The sequence below is a fragment of the Medicago sativa genome, chromosome 7, assembly GCF_051527215.1.
Source record: "Medicago sativa cultivar Bolivia chromosome 7, Bolivia_mono, whole genome shotgun sequence".
Taxonomy (NCBI): Eukaryota; Viridiplantae; Streptophyta; class Magnoliopsida; order Fabales; family Fabaceae; genus Medicago; species Medicago sativa.
Genome location: NC_140755.1, coordinates 7,712,134 through 7,732,992, shown reverse-complemented (window position 1 = coordinate 7,732,992; position 20,859 = coordinate 7,712,134). Strand labels below are relative to the sequence as shown.

Genomic DNA, 20,859 nt, shown 5'->3' with positions numbered 1-20,859 from the left:
GATGTCGGAAAGGCTATTGTATAAGTAGCTGGGTGAGATGAACGAGTTTTTGCTCTAGCAAAAGAATTGTACAATATATTGTATGCTAGAATATCCGTGAAGCTGTCATTTAGTATTTGCGTATGTACCAAATAATTGTATTTTTAAAGTTATGATTTTATACTCTAAGATGATTGCAATGATATGAAATAAGACATCAAATAATTTTATTTATAGATGTCTTCTTATCTCATAAATTTGAAAGTATCGCCATGATTTGCATTCTAGACATATCACACTTTTTTTCAACCGAACCATCTAAAATAATCAATTTAATAGTTTAGTTGAAAATTAATTTTTATCTTACTTTTTATAAAAAAAAAGTACGATTAAAATAATCAAATTTGTAGATGATGACAAATTCAGCAAGTACGTATCAAATCGTTTCAATTAATAAATCACTAAGTTAAGACAAAAAAAATCTTAAAAAGTAATTACATCAATGATGCTTACTGCAATACGACAAGAAAATAGAGTTCAATTACAACTGCAGTTTTTTATTCTTGAGGTATTCGCAAGAAAACTCTCGCGCTGTATAGCATTACTGTAATGAGAATCATAAGCCGGTAATAAAAAACAAAACAACAATACAAAAATATATTGGTAAATCATGACTCCAAAGCAACACTTGATCTTCACTCAATACACATTTAACTGGATAGAATTATAAGTCTTGCATATTCAAACGTGGAGGAAGTGATTGCTTCAACTTATCAGCTTTCTCAGTATCAAACACGCAAAGTGTGCACAGATACTTGGAGCATCGAACCTTGAACATGACCATATCTTTGCTTGTCCTAGCAGTAAGCAGGAAGTCCTTAATCCCATTAATTTGCTTAGGCAATTTTTGTCTTCGCTGCTATTTCCTCTTCCTCCACAAAAATCACAATCGGAACGCTCCTAATGCTCCTAATAGTTTGTGTGAGCAAAGAAAGGTGTAGCATGTAGATGTTTTAGTGATTGAATCACGTGATGTAGCAACTACAATAGCAGAGGAAGTAGCTATGGATGCTATAACCAAACTTATCCTTGGAGCTTCATCTTCATGGTATATTTAAAAGTAAAAACATAAGCCTATGTCTGCGAAAATCTCAGTATGCACTCCAAGATATTGTACAGTTTAAGTTGTTTTCCAAGGAAAATTGTCTATATGACCGTCAAACATGTATATTTAGGGAATCATATTGATTGATAAAACTAAATCAAAGCAACTAAGTAACAAAACTAAATCCACCGAAAAAGTCATTAACAAAGTCAAAGTATCAAACAACAGCAAGATCTCATAATCTTCATTGACAAACACACTAACATTTCAATTCTAAAACCTAACATTACAAGTATTTAATTCAAAATTCAGAAAAATTCATCAAAATCACATATCTCGATTTAGTTTTATCAATCAATATCAAATAATTAAGAAAATCAATGGCTGCCATTATAGATATATTGAGAAAAAATCTAGAGAAAAGAATTAAGAGAATTATATATATATATGAGCCAACTCATGAACCAAACGAGCTGAACTATGTATAGCTTAAGTTCAACTTATTTAGTTAACGAGCATAATTTTCAGCTCATGAACCGAACTCAACGAGTTATTTGTCTAGTCGAGTTCCGAACTATATTCGAGTTGGTTCGGTTCATTGTCAGCCCTAGAGTGAATAAAAAATATAAAAAAAGATAATATTTATTGAGTGGCATAAAATAAGTTTGCACATGATCTTACTCTACAAATTCGTATAGACTTGCAGCTTAAAACTTATATTATAACAATGGTTGTAAACTTTTTCCATCTCCCCTCTAACTATTTATGTTCATAAACAAGTTGTTTTAAGGTGTTGAAATCAAATGCAGCTCAAGGAAGGGCACAATTTCAGACAAGTTGAAGTGGGAAACAAGTTGTGACATAATAGAATCATTTTTTTTTTTTGAGGGAATCATGTAACGCTAGTATACATGTACAATTTGTTACTCTAAACAGGGGTTTTGTAATTTATCTACTGAAAGTAAGTTATAGACACAGACATTGTGGGAAACAGAAACACAAAAACTGAAGGATGCAAACAAATTTACCAAACCTAATTTTTTTGTTAAAACGTAGAATGCTGATGAGTCAATAATTAGTAGTTTTAATATAATATTTGATTTCGTTTTATTTAGATTTAAGTTTATTTTATTTAAATTTATTTTTCCTTTTAGAACTATTTTAATTCAATTGCATATTATTATATTTTAGGAACGAATGTTTGATAGATTGTGTCTTAGAGCAAAAGAAAGAGGATTAGAAGCTGATTCGAGATGAAAATATGAAATATGGGATAAAAATATGTCACTCCCGAAGTCAGAGAGGAGGCACGGCCCGTGCCACCAGCAGCACGGTTGTGCCAAGCTTCAGGGTTCTCTTTTGCTGCTTTTGCTTCGGAAACAAGCTACCTATTTTGACCGAAAAGCCCGTGGTTTCTTGTGGAACATTCTAATGATTAGTTGCTTAGGTTTTAAGTCGACATAAGACTATAAATAGAGTAGCTAGCTATATCATTACAATTCATCTTTTGTTCTTGGAATTCAATAAGTGACAATTGTCTTTCTTAATAAAAGTTCTTTCTTTATTTCTTTATTGTTATTTACTTTATGCTTTTCTTCTTCTTCTCCATGTCTATGATGAACATGAGTGAGTAGACTCTTCTTGTCTTGGGATTGTTGGATAAGTCTAATGACGTAAATCCTAATTTTATATAAATCTACTTTCTAATCTAATTTCACCGTTTTTATAATGAATTAACAATTATCAAACTAAGAAGCGAATGCGGAGGGTTTAATAATTGTTAATTCATCATCTCAAATATTAATTCATAAAGAGAACGCGGAGCTTTGATATTGGAACAAGTGAAATTAGACAAGGGTTCCGAAACATGAGAATAGTCTAGCAAACCTTGAGACATATAAAGTTACGTTCTTCAAGGATTCTAATAGCAATCAACCATGAGAATAGGCGTGGTTGCTAGAGGAACACACTCACAGACTTTGAGAGAAGCTTTGATATATGCTAAAGAGAAACTTGTTTTTAAAAAGTAGGTCAAATATAAAGTTTAAGGTTTAGGGTTTGTTTGTGAAGGATTCGTTATTACGATGAACCAATAATGCCAAGGCTCTTTTTATTATTATTTTCTTCCGTTAAAAATCAAACCTTTTCAACTGAACTTTCTTCTAATCATCTTCTAAAAGTTAGTTAAATTAAACAACTCCCTGTCAGAACGATACTCTATTTTTTACTACTTCGGTAGGACCGTGCACTTGCGGTTTTATCCTATCAAATGCACATCTAACCTTAATCAATCTATGATGTCAACGTTTGTTGAGGGATGACTTTTGAAGAAAAAGCCCACTATTGCATCAGTTATGGATGTGCATCGGTGCACCTTTACTTTGAGTGACTTCAAGTCACACAAACTAAACTATGAATTTGGAACCTCGCTCTGATGCCAAAATGGCTTAGAAATCAAGAGAGAAATCAATCTCTAATTCTTAAATGAGAAACTCATAATTTTTTATATTTCAATGATGAGAAATGAGAATACATGCGGGAAGTGACCTTGTTTGTGGCAATCCTAATTAAATGCCATATTGCTGCTGAAATAGTATCAATAACTAATCCATCAATTAAAACATAATCTTGTAGATATTGGAAATGTCAAACATAATGGCTTAGAGTCAACAATAGGGTGGTGCAAGAGAGACACTAGCATACTAGGGAGGTCGCCATATTATGCCATGTTATGTTGTCTCATATGTATCATTTTATAGGAACCAGAATTTTAGAGTCCATTTGTTTAATTAATCAGCAGGAAAGAAATACTACATTCTTTCACAAAATAGCCAAGATTAAAAGCACAAATAAATTTATCACAAGAGATTCATGAAGATACTCTAGTGGATGATCCAGATGAAATTGAGAAACTCTTTGTTAAGTTTTCTGAAGGCATTTTTAATAATAGGAACAATTGTATAGACAATGTAATATTGATGATTACATTCTTAACATTGTTGACAACATTATGAATGCAATGCCTACTAATCTCCCCAGTTGCGAAGAAGTAAAGCAAGCAATATTTGATATCAATAGAGAAGGAGCACCAACTCCAAATGGTTTGGGAACCTTATACTTTGATAAATATGTGGACAACATTATGAACGTAATGCTTTGAGAGCACCAATTTCAAATGGTTTGGGAGCCTTATTCTTTGAGAGATATGGGGAGACATTGTGAGAACTAATGTCTTCAATGCAGTTTCTCACTTCAAAATTGATAGGTTACTTCCTAACTATAATTCCAACAAGGAAAATGCTAGATATCAAGAATGGATTTTCTTGATGAATTCAAGAATGACATGGCAGAATAATCACCCTTAGATTTTAATCTTATTTATTAAAGTTTCATAAAAAAAAAATACATAACACCCACCACCCCATGATTTCCGGCCAGACTGAGATTTTATTGGCTAACATTAATTTCGGGACAATTTCTTGATAAAATCTTTCTTGATAAATAGCATTGCTCTTCCAACAATGTGCTTTTGATTCCTAAAAGTCTTCAAGCCACTAATATGGAACATTGTTGTAGACCTATAACCTTGACAAAATTCAAATTCAATATTCTCACACAATTGTTAGCCTATAATAGACTTGCTTATATCATACCTAAAAGTATATATACTCACCAGAGGGGATTTAACATTCGGAAGGCCTTTGACACATCAGATTGGAAATTTCTACTTGTTGAATTGCTTCAGTTTTAATGATAAATTTTGCAACTAGATTAGTACTATTTTGCATACTTCTAGGTTGTTAATACTGTTTTTTTTTTTTTTGAAGAAGGTAAATTAGCTCACCCAAATTTACATCGGGGAGAGTCGAATCAAGGACCTTGAGAGAAGTACACTCCCAGATTCCAAACCAATACCATTAGGCGAACCCAAGTGGGTAGTTGTTAATACCGGTTAAAGGTAAATTTGCTAGTTTTTTCCCTGTTAAAGCGGGGTTAAGAAAGGTGATCCCTTTTCCCATCTTAAGCTAGTGGAAGATGGTGAGATTTTTTTATTAGAGGTCGTAGAGGTTCCGTAGTCCCCTCTCAAGTGATGTATGCATATGATTTAATGATTTTCTGTAAAGTTACACTTGCTAACATGAATATTTTCAAGAATTGTTTTAATATATATGCTCAAGCACCATGGCAAATTATTAATCTAAGCAAGTCTACTATATACACAGGCTCTTTTTCTCAAAGATGGGAGCATTTGATTGAAAATTTGTTGGGTTTCTCTCTAGATTCTATAGAAGCTTCTTAGAATATCATATGCGTTTTCTAATTAATTCTCTTAATTATTTAATCCTATGTATAAAAGAACTTATGTCATACGTACTATCCAAACACACGATTTTAGCAAATGTGTCACAATCTTTATGATCCAACGATTAAATAAGAAAATAAATTGATCCTACATACATTTTACTTATGCTTGAATATGGTCATATACCAACGGTACATTATATCCGTAGATAATTTTACGATGGTAAAAAATATATTTTTTCCCTTTACTATCACGAATGGTTGAAAAAGTTATTTTTTATGAAAAAAGTACACCCAAAAAGTTTGTTAAATAAAATAAAATTCTTATATTATCAAGTTGAGTATTTGAACTTCTTTCTGGGTGTGAAAAGGACAAAAACAACAGACTGATATACTCTAAGAAACATTTATTGTTATAATTTTATGAAGGATTTTTAAAACCGCCTAAACTATTTAATTATTTTTATGAGAGCATAAATTTAAATACACTATAAATATATCATAACTTATACTATTTTTTAGATGCAAAGAGTGAAAAGAATATGGCTGAAAGTCTAAAGTTTGTATACGTTTTGATTTTATTTATTTCAATATTTAATGTCATAATAGTATGTGATTTTGCTTTTTTACCAACTTCTCGAAATTGTATAACAGATAAAGATTGTCGACAAGTGAGAAATTATATTGTTAGGTGTCGTAAAGGCCAGTGCCTACAGAGCCCAGTGAGATGAATGAGTTTCTGCTCTAGCAAAAGAATCGTAGATTATACTTTATGATTGAATATTCGAGGAGTTGTCATTGGTTTTTATGCATGCACCAAATATTGTATTTTCTTTTTTTCTTTTTCCAATTTTATGCACCTTGAAGTTATAATTTTGTACTCTAAGATGTTGGCAACAAAATGTAATAAGGCGGAAAATTGTTTTATTTATATTGTATCCTTATCTAGTAAATATCATCAGGGCCTAAATTTCAGATATATCACAATATTTTCCCAACTCCACCACCTAAGAGAATCACTTTAATAATTAAGTTAAAAATTAATTTTTATCTTACTCTTTTTTTTGGTGTGTGTACATGTGTCTATATATATAATCACTTGATCTCATCTAACTAATCATTCACACAATATTAATTATGATTATGATTTCCTTCTTTTAACTAAAAAAATATTGTTAATCATGTGAGGAGATTTTTAGTCCAACTTCCTCATTTTTCAACGCCTAACCTTACAATAGTCTACTGTTACCACCAATTGACAAATTAAATCATGTCTAAAAGCATTTTCAACAAAAAAAAAAAAAAAAAACCATGTCTAACAAAATTAAATCTATGGCTTTTCAACTTCACGATTGAAATATACAAAAGATACTTCTAACTTTTTTTTGGTCAAGTAAATTTTTGGTTTCCAAACAATGGTTGTTAATTTTTGCAGTTTATTAAACTGCTTAATTCTTTACAGTTTTACTCTCTTATGGGGGTGCATGACTCAATCTGCTCTCTTTATTCAATTTCCATGTATTTTCTCAATTGTATGTTGTCTTACATTCATAGTCTCGTCATTCAACTTACTTACGACTTCTTCTAAAAGATATGATTGAGAATTGAAGTTGTTTTATTTTAAAATGGATGAACAAACACAATCAGTACGAGGAAGAACTAACAAAAATGTTGTATAATTTAGTTGTTAGTTCATACAACCATAAAACTTATTTAAGCCAACATCCATTTCCCAATCAAAAAAATCAAAATGAAAAGAAGTAGATAGAACTAACAAAAATAATTTGATGCTAATTTAAGTTCTATATTTGCCACTTGCTGCTCAGAATTGAGGATTGAGCGGTTCTATTTGAAATTCTGACACCTTATTAATATAATGTTCTATGCAATGTTTCAACACCGGGAATGTTTAGATTAATGTTTAAACTTTTAAATCGAGAAAAACAAACATCACAAGGTAAAAGAAAATGACAGAAACGTAAAAGGCACAACTAAGTTGATAACCCAGTTCGCTGACAAACACATCTACTCTGGGGCTACCAAGCCAGGAAGAAAATCTACTGGTGTAGTCCTTATTCTAAGTTTTTAGCAAACTCCAAGTTTACAATTTAAGACGTAGGATCTACCCGTACTGACTTTAACATAAGAACTCCTAGATCTGAGATCCCATCTCATTTCCACTCAATCACACACCCTGTGATTATATGATTATTTGCCTGTGTTTTCGGCAAACTACAGGCTAGTTATGATTATTACAAGCGAGATCGAACTAGAGATCTCAGGAGCATGTTGTGCAAAGGTTTTGATTGAAAAAAGGTTTTAAAAAGAGTCACGAGATGGACTCAGGTTACTTAGAGAGCAGAACGGGTTTGTAAACAAAAGGCACCGTCTCTCGACAGGTTTGAGATTGCAAATAAAAGCAATATAAAGTAAAAAAGAAAAGATAAAGGCTTTAAGCACGTAAACTTAAAGGAAAGGTAAAATGTATTGCATTAAAATAAAGGTGGTCTACAAATCATTTTACATACATTTTGAATAACTCGTTTCCCTAGACGATGGTAGTTTGAGTGTTGTAGAATTCTATAAATGATTTGCGACCCATTTTCCGGCTTGGAAACACTTATTTATACTAAAATAACTAATTAACTAGTGAACCACTAATCCCTTGATCAATACTTCCTCCATCTTGGGCAACCGTTTGCCCCACGTTTCCACTAAGGAAACCGTTTCCAAGCTTGAAATCGTGTTTTCCCGCCTTCATTGCTTGGCTGCGACGCGATCTTCCTTCGTCTTTGTTCTTTCGAACTTCAAATCACGCGAGCTAACTTGTTATCTTGTCAAAATCCTCAACTTGAGATGAGAAAGCATTCGATTCCTACAAAGTTAAAGGTCAAACAAATGTTGACCATATTAAATGAGCCTGTTGAGTTTAGAGGCTAACAAAATGCCCCCTAAAAATGCCATTTTCGATGATATGACTCAAGAGAGGAGAACATTGGCATTTTTTAATAATGTTATTTTGAAAAGAATGATGTCACCCCACTCATTATACTACAAACATGATCTTTTGAGTTTTTGCCCCCTTGATCATTTTAGACTTTGAGTGGGCCACATTTCTTCACTTGGAAACCACCTAGAAAATTATTTATGACTCTAATGCGCCATTTGTCATTGATTGAACTCTTCATATTCACTTCCTTTGCAATTTCTTATCCTCATCATTGGATTGCCTTTCACTACAAGATTTCAAAGGTTTTATGCCTCTCAAGACAATTAATTATCTCCAATCCCAAGGCATCTTTACCTTCTTTTATCCACATGGCAACTACGAAGAAATTGAAGATGACGAGATAGTCCCATTAACCACGTTTGTCATTATAAAAAGCTGCTTTTCCAACAAACCTTCTCCCTTTGTATTTTCCCTTCTCTTGCAAGGAAAAAACATTAACTTTGTACCATGGAAGTGTTTCCCCCAGAGCTCCAAATCTTCATCGCCAAAAAGATTGATGCCTCGAGTTTCAGAGACTTGATATCTTTTAGGGTGTCTGCAAAACTCCACCAATGACTATATGAAGTCGTTGAAGTGCTCAAGGTTGTTTCTGATGACTGTTTACGCCTCCTTCTTCTTCCTTCGCCCAACGCGGGGCAAAGACGACTCATGCAACAACTCGCTCTCGGGGGCCATGCACGTTACTGCATCGTTAGGGCTGATCGACTGCTTCACCAAACCTGACCTTGCAAATGAGTCAACTAGTGCTGAGGAACGCTCTTCTTGCAAGGTCAAATGAGGCTGCATACTTCTTGCTCCGTGCTTCGTCTGTCTTCAGGGACCTTTTCGTTCGACAATGTCTTGCTCGTTGTAGGGACGCTATCAATGCTAAAAGAAAAAAAAAATCATATTTATTGAGTGACATGAAATAGGTTGGCACATGATCTTACTCTACGAATTCGTATACACTTGCAGGTTAAAACTTATATTATAACAATGGTTGTAAACTTTTTCCATCTCCCCTCCAACTATGTATGTTCATAAAGAAGTTGTTTTAAGGTGTTGAAATCAAATGCAGCTCAAGGAAGGGCACAATTTCAAACAAATTGAAGTGGGAAACAAGTTGTGACAGAATAGAATTTTTTTTTTTTTTAGGGAATCATGTAACATTAGTATACATGTACAATTTGTTACTCTAAACAAGGGTTTTGTAATTTATTTACTGAAAGTAAGTTATAGACACAGACATTGTGGGAAACAAAAACACAAAAACCGAAGGATGCAAACAAATTTACGAAACCAAAAAATTCTGTTAAAAAGTTGAATGCACATCTAACCCTAATCAATATATGATGTCAACATTTGCTGATGGTGAGTTTTGAAGCAAAAGCCTACTATTGCATCAGTTATGGATGCGCATCGGTGCACCTTTACTTTGAGTGACTTCAAGTCACACAAACTGAACTACGAATTTGGAACCATGCTCTGATTCCCAAATGGCTTAGAAACCAAGAGACAATTCAATCCCTAATTCTTAAATGAGAAACTCACCATTTTTTATATTTCAATGATGAGAAATGAGAATACTTGCAGGAAGTGACCTTGTTTGTAGCAATCCTAATTAAAGGCCATATTGCAGCTGAAATAGTATCAATAACTAATCCATCAATTAAAACATAATCTTGTAGATATTGAAAATGTCAAACATAGGGTGGTACAAGGGAGACACTATCATGCTAGGGTGGTCGTAGAGGCGGAGCTGCCTATGGGCCAAGGTGGGCCACGACCCACCGCAACCCTAAAAACAATCATTTTTAATAGGTATATACACATATTAGAATATGAAAATATATTATATATATAATCTGTTGCGTCTAACATAACAAGTTTGCAAGTATGTTCCAGCGGTTTAGGTGAGATGTTTTGTACCAGCTTGTTCTTGTTCAGAGTTTCAGAGTTGTTCAGAGTTTCAGAGTTCGACTCCCTCCTGCCTTCCATTCTTGTCTTGTTCAGAGTTCTTCGACTCCCTCCTGCCTTCCATTCTTTTTAATTTCTTATCCTTTTTCTTTTTTTTAAAGATTTACTACACAAAAAAAAAAATGTTCAGAGTTTCAGAGTTTCAGAGTTCGACTCCCTCCTGCCTTCCATTCTTGTCTTGTTCAGAGTTCTTCGACTCCCTCCTGCCTTCCATTCTTTTTAATTTCTTATCCTTTTTCTTTTTTTTAAAGATTTACTACACAAAAAAAAAATGTACGGGTGGGGTTTGATCTGGTGCACAAGCACTTGAAACAACAAGTTCTTTACCATTTGGACAACAACTTTCTTTGTAGTAAGATAATTTGATTTTGAATATTATATCGCTCAACAATAAATAATGCACAATTATTTTTCAATTAAAAGTATATGTGTAATAAAGTAAAAATTATATGATAATTATATTAAAATATTCTTAAGACATCGATTTAAATTATGTTCTATAGAAAAAAAAAATTAATAGTCCCTCGAATTAATTAAAAAAAAAATTTAAATTTACACCTTCCATAAAAAAAATATAAATTTCCAGAAAATCGGCCCACCCTCCAGATTATTTCCAGCTCCGCCACTGGGTGGTCGCCATATTATGTTGTCTGATATGTATCATTTTAGGAACCAGACTTTTTAGAGTCCGTTTATTTAATCAGGAGGAAAGAAATACTACATTCTTTCACAAAATAGCCAAGATTAAATGCACAAATAAATTTTATTACAAGAGATTCATGAAGATAATCTAGTGGATGAGCCAGATGAAATTGAGAAACTCTTTGTTAACTTTTCTGAAGGCATTTTTTATAATAGGAACAATTGTATACACAATGTATTATTGATGATTACATTCTTAACATTGTTGACAACATTATGAATGCAATGCCTACTAATCTCCCCAGTTGCGAAGAAGTAAAGCAAGCAATATTTGATATCAATAGAGAAGGAGCACCAACTCCAAATGGTTTGGGAACCTTATACTTTGATAAATATGTGGACAACATTATGAACGTAATGCTTTGAGAGCACCAATTTCAAATGGTTTGGGAGCCTTATTCTTTGAGAGATATGGGGAGACATTGTGAGAACTAATGTCTTCAATGCAGTTTCTCACTTCTTCAAAATTGATAGGTTACTTCCTAACTATAATTCCAACAATGTGCTTTTGATTCCTAAAAGTCTTCAAGCCACTAATATGGAACATTGTTTTAGACCTATAACCTTGACAAAATTCAAATTCAATATTCTCACACAATTGTTAGCCTATAATAGACTTGCTTATATCATACCTAAAAGTATATATACTCACCAGAGGGGATTTAAGATTCGGAAGGCCTTTGACAGATCAAATTGGAAATTTCTACTTGTTGAATTGCTTTTGATGATTAATTTTGTAACTAGATTAGTACTATTTTGCATGCCTCTAGGTTGTTAATACTGCTTTTTTTTTTTTTGAAGAAGGTAAATTAGCTCATCCAAATTGACAACGTGGAGAATCGAATTTGAGACCTCGAGGAAAAGCACGTTCCTAGATCTTAAGTCAATACCATTAGACCAACCCAAGTGGATGGTAGTTAATACTGGTTAAAGGTAAAGGGGTTAAGAAAGTTGATCCCTTGTCCCATCTTAAGCAGGTGGAAGATGGTGAGATTTTTTGATTAGAGGTCGTAGAGGTTCCTTAGTCCCCTCTCAAGTGATGTATGCATATGATTTAATGATTTTCGGTAAAGTTACACTTGCTAACATGAATATTTTCAAGATTTGTTTTAATATATATGCTCAAGCACCATGGCAAATTATTAATCTAAGCAAGTCTACTATATACACAGGCTCTTTTTCTCAACGATGGGAGCATTTGATTGAAAGTTTGTTGGGTTTCTCTATAGATTCTATAGAAGCTTCTTAGAATATCATATGCGTTTTCTAATTAATTCTCTTAATTATTTAATCCTATGTATAAAAGATCTTATGTCATACGTACTATCCAGACACACTATTTTAGGAAATGTCTCACAATCTTTATGATCCAACGATTAAATAGGAAAATAAATCGATCCTACATACATTTTACTTGTGCATAAATATGGTCTCATACCAACCGTACATTATATCCATAGATAATTTTACGATGGTCAAAAATATATTTTTTTCCCTTTACTGTCACGAAAGGTTGAAAAAGTTATGAATTTTTTTTTTTTTTTAAGAAAAAAGTACCCCCAAAAAGTTAGTTACATAAAATTAAATTTTTATATTATCAAGTTGAGTATTTGAACTTCTTTCTGGGTGTGAAAAGGACAAAAACACCACACTAATATACTCTAAGAGACATTTATTGTTATAATTTTATGAAGGGTTTTTAAAATTTTAAAAATGCCTAAACTATTTAATTATTTTTATGAGAGCATAAATTTTAATACACTGTAAATATATCATAACTTATACTATTTTTTAGATGCAAAAAGTGAAAAGAATATGGCTGAAAGTCTGAAGTTTGTTTACGTTTTGATTTTATTTATTTCAATATGTAATGCTATAATAGTATGTGATTTTGCTTTTTTACCAACTTCTCGAAATTGTATAACAGATAAAGATTGTCGACAAGTGAGAAATTATATTGCTAGGTGTCGTAAAGGCCAGTGCCTACAAAGCCCAGTGAGATGAATGAGTTTCTGCTCTAGCAAAAGAATCGTAGATTATACTTTATGATTGAATATTCGAGGAGTTGTCATTGGTTTTTATGCATGCACCAAATATTGTATTTTCTTTTTTCTTTTTCCAATTTTATGTACCTTGAAGTTATAATTTTGTACTCTAAGATGTTGGCAACAAAATGCAATAAAGCGGAAAATTGTTTTATTTATAATGTATCCTTATCTATAGTATATTTGACGATATCAACTTGGCCTAAATTTCAGATATATCACAGTATTTTCCCAACCATTGAGAGAATAAAAAATTTTAAAAACCATTGAGAGAATTAAAAAGTTTAATTAAGCAAATTTTCATTTTACATGGACTAAAAGTATGTGTTGGTCCCTGTTAAATTAAAATTTATATACAGTAGAAACTCTTTGAATTAATACTCGGTAAATTAATAAACTCTCTAAAATAATAAATTTGTCCAGTCCCGACTTGGGCCAATGTAAAAAATTGAAAAAATCGATAAAATAATAAGATAATAATTTTTCGGGAGATCCCTTTATAATTTTCGGTCCCAAGAAAATCATAAATTAATAATTCATAGAAACTGAAAAAAATATATTATGAATACATTGAACACATTTGTTCCTCTTGTTTACATTTACTGTACTTCAAAAGTCATTATTGATTTCCAATGCATATGAACACAGTAGTTACTAATTTACGTTGAGTCCCAAGGTTCGGTGCAACGTAATTCTAAGAGGCATAGACTAATTTGTCTTTTTGTTTGGTATGTACAGTATAATTACTTAAAAACTCTTTAAATTAATAATTATTAATTTATCGATAAATTAATAACTCTCTAAATTAATAAATTTCTCCGGTCCTAACATTATTAATTTATAGTGAAATCCGTAACATGTTTGTTTGGGTGGAATTGAGCCTGAATCTTTTAAGTATAGTCTCAAATTCGAATATTTTAGATTAAAAAACATGGTTGCAAGGAATTCATTAAAGGTGGTTAGCCAATTTTCTGGCAGATATAATTATTGGCAAAACGGATGGATACTTCAAACCAATAATACAATTTAAAGAAGTTAATATTTGCATTAGGCCAATTTTGGGTGCTTATTGAAGGTTTCAAGTCTTAGATCTAAAAATGTTGCAAAATCTTGTGAGGTCAAATGTTCCGTTGGTAGCATGGAATAAGCAACTAGCTAGAAATAGAACAAAATAAATGTCTCTTTCTTAGTTCTTTCTAATTGGATGTTTTTGACCGTTGAAAATTCAGGGTGACATGGATAAATGCTTTATGTCATGTAATGTTAGTATACATAAAAAAAACATTCATCCATGTCACCCTTTAATTTGTTAAAATGTCTCTTTCTTATTTCAGTCAATTAAAGCAATCCAATCTTTTCAATATAACATCTATTTAAGTGGTGCGGAATAGTATCATGTAATGTTAGTATACATGTACAATTTGTTACTCTAAACAAGGGTTTTGTAATTTATCTACTGAAAGTAAGTTATAGACACATACATTGAGGGAAACAGAAACACAAAAACCGAAGTATGCAAACAAATTTACCAAACCAAAAAATTCTGTTAAAAAGTCGAATGCACATCTAACCTTAATCAATCTATGATGTCAACGTTTGCTGATGGTGAGTTTTGAAGCAAAAAGCCCACTATTGCATCAGTTATGGATGCGCATCGGTGCACCTTTACTTTGAGTGACTTCAAGTCACACAAACTGAACTTCGAATTTGGTACCTGATGTCAAAATGGCTTAGAAACCAAGAGAGAATTCAATCTCTAATTCTTAAGTGCGAAACTCACAATATTATATATTTCAATGATTAGAAATGAGAATACATGCAGGAAGTGGCCTTATTTGCAGCAATCCTAATTAAAGGCCAGATTGCAGCTGAAATAGTATCAATAACTAATCTTGTAGATATTTAAAATGTCAAACATAATGGCTTAGAGTCAATAATAGGATGGTGCAAAAAAAATAATAGGATGGTGCAAGGGAGACACTAGCATACTAGGGTGGTCACCATATTATGCCATGTTATGTTGTCCAATATGTATCATTTTAGGAACCAGAATTTTAGAGTCCATTTGTTTAATTAGGAGGAAAGAAATACTACATTCTTTCACAAAATAGTCAAGTATGCACAAGTAAAATTAATACAAGAGATTCAGGAAGATATATAATCTAGTGGATGATCCAGATGAAATTGAGAAATCGTTGTTAACTTTCCTGAAGGCATTTTTAACAAAAGTATCAATTGTATTGACAATGTATCATTGATTATTACATTCTAAACATTGTTGACAACATTATGAACGCATTTTTTGACATCAATAGGGAAGGAGTACCAACTCTAAATGGTTTGGGAGCCTTATTCTTTGAAAAATAAGGAGACACTGTAACTAATGTCTTCAATGCAGTTTCTCACTTTTTAAAATAGATAGTCAACTTCATAACTACGATTCCAACAATGTGGTTTTGATTCCTAAAAGTATATTGAAGCCACTAATATGGAACATTGTAGACCAATAACCTTGGCAAAATTCAAATTCAATATTTTCACACAATTGTTAGCCTATGGACTTGCTTCTATCATGCCTAAAAATATATATACTCACTATAGCAGCCTATAGGGGATTTAATCAAAGCAGAAACATTAGTGATGGCATTTGTCTGACTTTTGAAGTTATCAGTTAACATGCATAATAAAAGTTCTAAAAATTTACATTTGGAAGGCCTTTGAGACATCAGATTGGATATTTCTACTTGCTGAATTGCTTCAGTTTTGATGATAAATTTTTCCACTAGATTAGTACTATCTTGCATGCCTCTAGGTTGTTAATACCGGTTAAAGGTAAATTTGATAGTTTTTTTTCCCTGTTAAAGAGGGGTTAAGAAAGGTGATCCCTTGTCCCATCTACCATTTTATATAGTCAAGGAGGTCCTTATTAGATGTATTATTAAGCTAGTGGAAGATGGTGAACTTTTTTTGATTAGAGGTCGTAGAGAGGTTCCTTAGTCGACGTGATGTATGCATATGATTCTGTTGAGAAATGACTCAAAATTAGTGTGCCTGAAGTCTGAAATCATGATACGATTTTGGCACCATGTCATGATTTTGAGGCTGTCGGTGTGTTTTTGGAAGATAAATCGTGATAAGATTTGGTAAATCATGACATGATTTTGACAGATCTAAAACACTATTTAAGCACTCCATGACCCATTTGTTGAAAAAGCTTGGTGAATATATCTCATGGAAAGCAAAGGAGGGAACTTTTAGGGTTTTAGATACTAAAGGTTAAGGGTCTTTGGGTGAGGTTCAAAGCTTCAAGATGTGAATCTTGAAGAACCAAAAGAGGGGGCTTTTGGGAAAGGGTTGGTGCCTTTTGGGGAGAGATTAATGGGATTGGAAAACACACGAGTGGAGAGTCAATTTGTGAGCAACTTGGGTGAGTCTTGTGAAACCAAAAGAGAAGATCCTTAGGAAATCAAAGCTAAGAGTTGGTTCTCTTTTATGGTTAGATTCTAGAGTTGGGAAACAATTGTAAACATTTTGGGAGAGTGAAATCATTGAGTATCTTGTTCTTTGGTAAGATTGGGAAAAAGGTATAAATTAGAGTTTGTTCTTTGTGAGCTTGTTGAAGCTAATTTCTTGTAACTCTTTTGTATCTCTTTGTAAAGAACTCATTGATAGTAGATTTGAGAGATTAATATCTCCCCCATAGTAGGTCATTGTTGGACCGAACTGGGTAAACATTTCTTGGTGTTGTTATTTTTCCTCTACTCTCTTTATCTTGTTTATTCTTTGATTCCATTGTAGTTATTTTGGTTATTGGTTGTCATTGATACTTGCTCCACGAATCTAAATTTCATTGATGTGAAGTTTGGATTTTGACAGAATTCACAACAGATTTAATGATTTTCTGTAAAGCTACTTTTGCTAATATGAATATTTTCAAGAATTGTTTTGACATGTATGCTCAAGCATCATGACAAATTATTAATCTAAGCAAGTCTATTATTTTCAAAGGCTCTATTTCTCAAAGTTGGGAGCATTTGATTGCAAACTTTTTGGGTTTCTCTCTAGGTTCTATAGAAGCTTCTCAGCATATCACATTCCTTTTCTAATTAATTCTCTTAATTATGTCATCCCATGTATAAAAAATATTTCGTGGTACTATTCAGACACACGATTTTAGCAAATGTCTCTGATTCTTTATGATTCAATGATTAAATAAAAAAATAAATCGATCCTACATACATTGAAGTTGTGCATAAATATGGTCTTATACCAACGATGCATTATATCCGTAGATAATTTTACGTTGCTTAAAAATATAGTTTTTCCCTTTCACGTCTCGAAAGGTTGAAGGAAAAAGTACACCGAAAAGTTAGTTAAATAAAACGAAATTCTTATATTATCAAGTTTGTTATTTGAACTTCTTTCTAAGTGTGAAAAGGACAAACACAACGCACTGATATACTCAAGGGACATTTATTAAGTATTATAATTTTATGAAGGTTTTTTTAAATAACCTAAACTATTAACTATTTTTATGAGAGAATAAATTTTATACACCAAAAATATATCAAATCTTATCCTATTTTTTAGATTCAAAGAGAGAAAAATATGGCTGAAACTTTGAAGTTTGTTTATGTTTTGATTCTAGTTATTTCCATATTTCTTGTCATAATAGTATGTGATTCTGCTTATTTAACAAACTCTCGACCTTGTATAACCGAAAAAGATTGTCCAAGAGTGAGAAAATATATTCCTAGGTGTCGTAAAGGCAACTGCCAATATAGCACACTGAGATGAATGAGTTCCTACTCTAGCAAAAGAATGGTAGACTATACTTTATGCTATAATATTGGAGGAGCTGTCATTTGGTTTTCGTGCATGCACAAAATAATTGTATTTTCTTTTTTCTTTTCCAAATTTTGTGGACCTTGAATTTATGATTTTACACTCTAAGATTTTAGCAACGAAATGAAATTTAGCGGAAAATTGTTTTATATATAGTGTATCCTTATCTCGTATATTTGACGGTATCACCATAGCCTGAATTTCATACATATCACACATTTTTTCCAACTCCACCACCTAAGACTCACTTTAATTGTTAAGTTAAAATTAATTTTTATCTTACTCTTTTTTCAATATATATATATATATATATATATATATATATATATATATATATATGGGATAGGATCAAATGACACCAAGGTGTCAAATTAAATTTGACACCAAACCATTAATCCAACATTAATCCAACGTCTCTTATCAATTCATTAAATGCTCACATGCTTGATGAATTGATCCAAATTTTAATTTTAGAAATAATATATTCTTTCTTTTCTTGGTTGATTAGTTCCCATTTTTGTTATATTTTGCATCAATAGATAGATGATTGTCATTTGATTTCTCCCTACTATTTTTTAGAGATTCTAATTACTAATTTTTGTATGCTTATCTTTGTATCATGTTTATATTGGCTACGCTTTCATTTGTTGTATGGTATTATTCTTGAGTTCATGGTGCTAATTTTTTTTTTTGACAAAATGCTGCTAATATTATTGTGTCGTGTGTTTTAGCATTTGTGCTTTGCTTTCGTTTAGTAGCATATGTTCTTTTTAATTTTGAAACCAATCGTTCATTCATTATCTCAGGCACTCTTTATAAATCAATTTTCTTTGGGTTCTTGTAAGAAAAATAAAAAATAAAAAAGGTTAATATGAATAAAGAAATAAAGATGATAAGCCCTTCAAAAAAGATGGCAGTGAATAATGTAACGAAACCATAATAATACTATCATATAATTTTAGTTAATACTTAACCAAGAGAAGAAAGAATATTTTATTTCTAAAATTAAAATTTGCATCATTTGATCAAGTATGTGAACATTTAATGAATTGATGAGAGACATTGGATCAGTGTTGGATTAATGGTTAGGATTTGGTGTCAAATTTAATTTGACACCTTGGTGTCATTTGATCCTATCCCTATATATATATATATATATATATATATATATATATATATATATATATATATATATATTCAAATTTAATCAAGATTTTGAAGACATGGGCACCTAAAAACGACAAGCAGATGCAACAAGAGATGTGAAGTGAAAGGGAAAGAGAAAGCGTTAGTTTTTAGAAAAAAAAATGGTGGCAAATTAGAGTTTTGATGGTGGCAGCGCTTTTGAACTAAGAACCCCATTAGAAAACTCAAACTTTCCTTGATTCTCTCACTCAGACTTAATTCCAAATTTGGAACATTGCTCTAATTCTAAAATTGCTCAAAAACCAAAAGAGAATCATATCTCTAATTCTTAAATAAGAAACTCACAATTTATATATTTCAAAGACGAGGATACATGTAGAAACTAAAAAGTGACCTTATTTATATTAACCCTAGAGGCCATATTACAGCTGAGTATCAATAATTAATGCCTCAATGAAAACATAATCTAGTAGATATTGAAAATATCAACCTTAATGGCTTATAGTCAATAATAGGGTCGTGCAAGGGAGACACTATCATACTAGGGTGGTCGCCATCTTATGTTGTCTAATATGTATCATTTTAGGAACCATAATTTTTATAGTCCATTTGTTTAATCAGAAGGAAAAAATACTACATTCTTTTACAAAATAGACAAGATTAAATGCACAAAAAAATCTATTACAAGAGATTCCTGAAGATATTCTAGTGGATGGATGATCTTGATGAAATTGAGAAACTCTTTGTTAATTTTTCTGAAGGCATTTTTATAATAATAAGAACAATTGTATAAACAATGTATTATTGATGATTACATTCCTAACAATAACATTTGTCCAAATGGTATTCTTGTTAGAGGTATTCTTAAGTTAGTGCAAGAAGGTGAGCTTTTTATTATTAGAGTTCGTAGAGGTTCCTTAGTCCCCTCTCATGTGATGCATGCATATGATTTATTGATTTTTTGTAAAGGTACTCTTGCTAATATGAATATTCTCAAGAATTGTTTTGTTATATATGCTCAAGCACAATGACAATTATTAATCTAAGCAAGTCTACTATTTACACAGGCTCTGTTTCCCAGCATTTGATTGCAAATTTGTTGGGTTTCACTGGTTCTATAGAAGCTTTTTACCATATCATATGCCTTTCCTATTTAATTTTCGTAATCATGTTATCCCATGTATAAAAGAACTTCCACTATTCAGACACATGATTTTAAGAAATATCTCAGATTCTTTATGATCCAATGATTAAATTTAAAAAAATAATATTGTACATACATTATACTTGTACATAAATATGGTCTCATTGCCAATGGTACATTATATCCGTAGATAATTTTACGATGGTTAAATTTTTTTTTCCCCTTTACTATCATGAAAGGATAAATAAGCAATGAACCTTTTTTTGAAGGTTATAGTACACCTAAAAGTTAGCTACATAATATTCAATTCTTATGATTATCAAGTTTATTATTTGAGCTTCTTTCTAAGTGTGGAAAGGACAAACACAACGCACTAATGTACTAAAGAGACTTATGATTATAATTTTATGAAGGGTTTTTAAAATTTTTGAAATACCCAAACTATTTAATTATTTTTATCAGAGCATAAATTTTGTACACTATAAATATATTAAATCTTATCCTATTTTTTAGATGCATAGAGCGAAAAATATGGCTGAAAATATGAAGTTTGTTTATGTTTTGATTCTATTTATTTCAATATTTCTTGTCATAATAGTATGTCATTCTGCTTTTTTACCACGTT

The 20,859-nt window shown here is 31.6% G+C and overlaps 1 pseudogene; it reads right to left on the bottom strand.

The window, feature by feature from the left end:
• Positions 1-409: 409 nt before the first annotated feature.
• Positions 410-10,373, bottom strand: LOC146903938 (large ribosomal subunit protein eL38z/eL38y pseudogene; annotated as a pseudogene).
• Between the last annotated feature and the right edge of the window lie 10,486 nt (positions 10,374-20,859).